Here is a 3,553-nt window from a genome sequence, read left to right on the forward strand (position 1 = left end):
TGAAGTATGGGGAACCACCTGTAAGACTATTCAAAGGCTCCAATCAAAAATTCTGCGAACAATAGTAGATGCTAGATGGTACATTGTAATGGTATATCTATAATTGACCTTACTCAATGTTAAGGCCGCCTTTGATGACTATTGCATTCATATTTTGCTTTACACTTATGTTCTGATTTAAATGAGTTAACCATTACATTTTTGTAATTTATGGCATGAGTCAGAAAATGATACTTCTGACATAAATAATTTGCCGCTTAAGAGCTCAATTCGGTTAAGAGCTCATGTAGTGTCAAATATATTGAGACCACACAAATCGGAACACATGTGAATGTGAGACACATGACAAACAAATGCACAGTAAGTACTTACTATGCATTTCTTGTTTTAAGTAATGTGTCATTTATAAATAGGAAGTATATGGAAATTATAATTGTAAAGTATATCAGAATAACCAATTAGAATTAAGAGAATATTGTTAGAATAACATAAATATATCATTTAAAAATAAATAATGAAACTATTGTAAGATTTAGAATAAGTTTCTGGAGACAGTCTATTGTAGAACGTGATCTGACTAAGATCATAATAATAATATACTAATAAATGATTAAATAAAATAAAAATAAACTTTTCATATAATTAATGTGTTTTCATTAAATCTCAAATTAAATCCCATCACATGGCGATCCTGCCACACTGCAAAATTGCAGTAGAAGGACCAAATACAATATAAAAAAAAATTTAATTATTAAAAGTTTCAAATTTAAATGTAAATGTGTGGTTTCAAAAATTAAATTTTTGAAATTTAAATGATAAATATGACTTGTAAAGTACAAGTACAAAAAAAAAATATGTAAAATGTTAAATAATAAAATTAAACAACATTGTAAGTGAACAATAACATGCGAATAAAGTGAAATTAATATGTGATCGCAAAAAGTACAAGGACCACTAAAATAAAAAAAAAAGAAATTAGGAGTTTCAAATTTTCTCATGCTCAAAGATTTAAAAGTACAATTAAAAAAAATATATAGAAAAAAAAACATATAAATCATTTTATAATAACATTAAATAATATTGTGAGATGTGTATAAGGACATAACACATCTATCGAAGTGAACAGCGCAAAGGGTAAAAGTATACAGAATACTACAACTAGAATGTCAACCTACAACAAAAAACTGACGTCACCAACAACCTGCAGCAGAGCCAGAATACAACACATGAACAGCAACTATTATTGTAATACTTATCATAATATATATAGCTCACAAGCTTAATATCTATTTTAAAAATTATGTCCATAAACATGCGCATAGAAATTTTTCTAACCTTTGTAAAACTATAAAAAAGAAAAATATACTTATATATATATATAAAAAAAAAATCCTTATAAAAAAAAATTTACATAAAAATTATTTACAATAAATAACATTTACAGTTACAATTGCAATTTGCAACATACATATATTTCAATTATTATATATATAAAACTTAAATAAACAATGAATAATTATTTTTTTGTTGTATCACAAAACTCTTTGTACATGTCTTTGTTTCCTGTTCCTTCTGTTTACTCTTGTCGTTTCCTATTTTAATCACCTTTGTTTTTAACACAATGATTACATGGACAAAATTAGTTCATACATTAGTGAAGTTTTAATTATTCTAAAGAATGCTAAAAAGAATAGTGTTAGGGGATATACAACACAGACATTACAGACGAAGTTAGATAGATTATATTATCTGAGGAATGCAGTAAATGCTATTTGAGCGCAATCAGACTACGAACAAATATCAGTATTAAAAGAAATATTTTTAGAAAAATATTTCTTGACCAAAAAATATTTAACACAAATGTCAGTTGTGACGAACAACATTAAAACACAGGAGACTAAAGGGATGGAACGAAATATAACCAATGGTACAGACTCTCAGAATACAATATTGTCAACACAAAGCATAAACATGGCCACTAATACACCTTCTTATGATAAAGTATTAAAAAACGTCGAAAGATTTTTATCAACTTTCAATGGTAAACAGGAAGAACTAAGCGGATTCCTCTGACGACTCAGGAATTACAACAATAAGGTACAGACTGAAAATAAACAAGACTTTATTGAATACATAGTAGATTGCAAGCTACACCACTCTGTTCGAGTGAGGGTTACGCCCGTAGGCTTCCCAGACTCATTAGAACAATTAATAGAAGCCTTAACAGAAGCATACATATCTAAAAAATCAGTGTCGCAATTAATATAAAAGATTAGTGAGATGAAACAAGGCCACACCCAGACCATCACGGATTTCAGCGACAAGATGGCACGACTATTAACCAATCTAAATAATGCAACGTTACTAAAACGGAAGGTAAACGCAACGTCTAGTGAAGGCGAGATGATATTACTTTGCAATGATGAACACGCTCTCTTAGCGTACAAAAAAGGCCTAAATGCCTTATACTCTCAAACAATTCAGGCATCGCAACCGAAATCATTCCAAGAAGCTAGGAAAATGGCAGAAAACTTAATGTTCTCCGACCAAAATCAACGTGTTTTACATTACCGTGGCAACACACTGCCACAAAATAAGTATCAGAGAAGAAATAATTCAAATTCTCAAGGTAGATATAACAATTATAATAACAACAATAATCATTTTAGAAATAATCAAAGAAATCATTATAATAATAACAACAATTACAACCACAGAAATCAGTATAACAATAATGGTCAAAGAATCCAACGTAACAATACTAACCAAAGAAATCAAAATAATGGCTAAGCAAATCATAATAACATGCAAAGAAACCAATACCAAAATAATAATTATAGAAGTGCAAATCGTAGATACGTACGTGCGATGGACGCCCAGAAAACTACGAGCAACCAGAGGTGGAAATGGAGAACCCTCCACTGGTTCGGAATTAAATACAGTAAAAATTTTAAATGAAACCCTGTCTAACTATATTTCAATATTCTGTTCTGAATTAAACACTAATATAAGATTATTAATAGATACTGGTGCCAAAGTGTGTATTATAAAAAACCTTAACGTTGACTGTAACTCTCACAATAAATATAAACTTACAAGTATAACGAGTGAACATGTACTATCCCTAGGAACATTCAAATTAACTTTACTTTTGAAAAGAATAAAGATAACTCAAACTTTCGCAGTAGTAACAGAGGATTTTCCAATCGAGGTAGACGGTATTTTGGAAAGAGACTTTTTAACAACATATATGGGAGTCATTGATTATTATTCTTTCACTTTAAACACACAATCAGGTAATAAACAAGGAGAAATATCAATAGTATGCCAGCTGATTACTATTGAAGCAAGAACGAAACGTGTCTTACCAATAGATATACAGTTTAATGAAGATATTGTAATATTCAATAAAGAAATCAGTAAAGGTGTCTTCATGGCCAATATAATAGTACCAGCAATTGTCAATTGCCACATAAGAATTGTGAATACTAATGATCACAATGTTATCATAAAAAAATTACAACTGAAAGCATAGCCCTTGCGATATTATAAT

Source organism: Teleopsis dalmanni, chromosome 1 (genome assembly GCF_002237135.1).
Source record: "Teleopsis dalmanni isolate 2A chromosome 1, ASM223713v2, whole genome shotgun sequence".
NCBI lineage: Eukaryota > Metazoa > Arthropoda > Insecta > Diptera > Diopsidae > Teleopsis > Teleopsis dalmanni.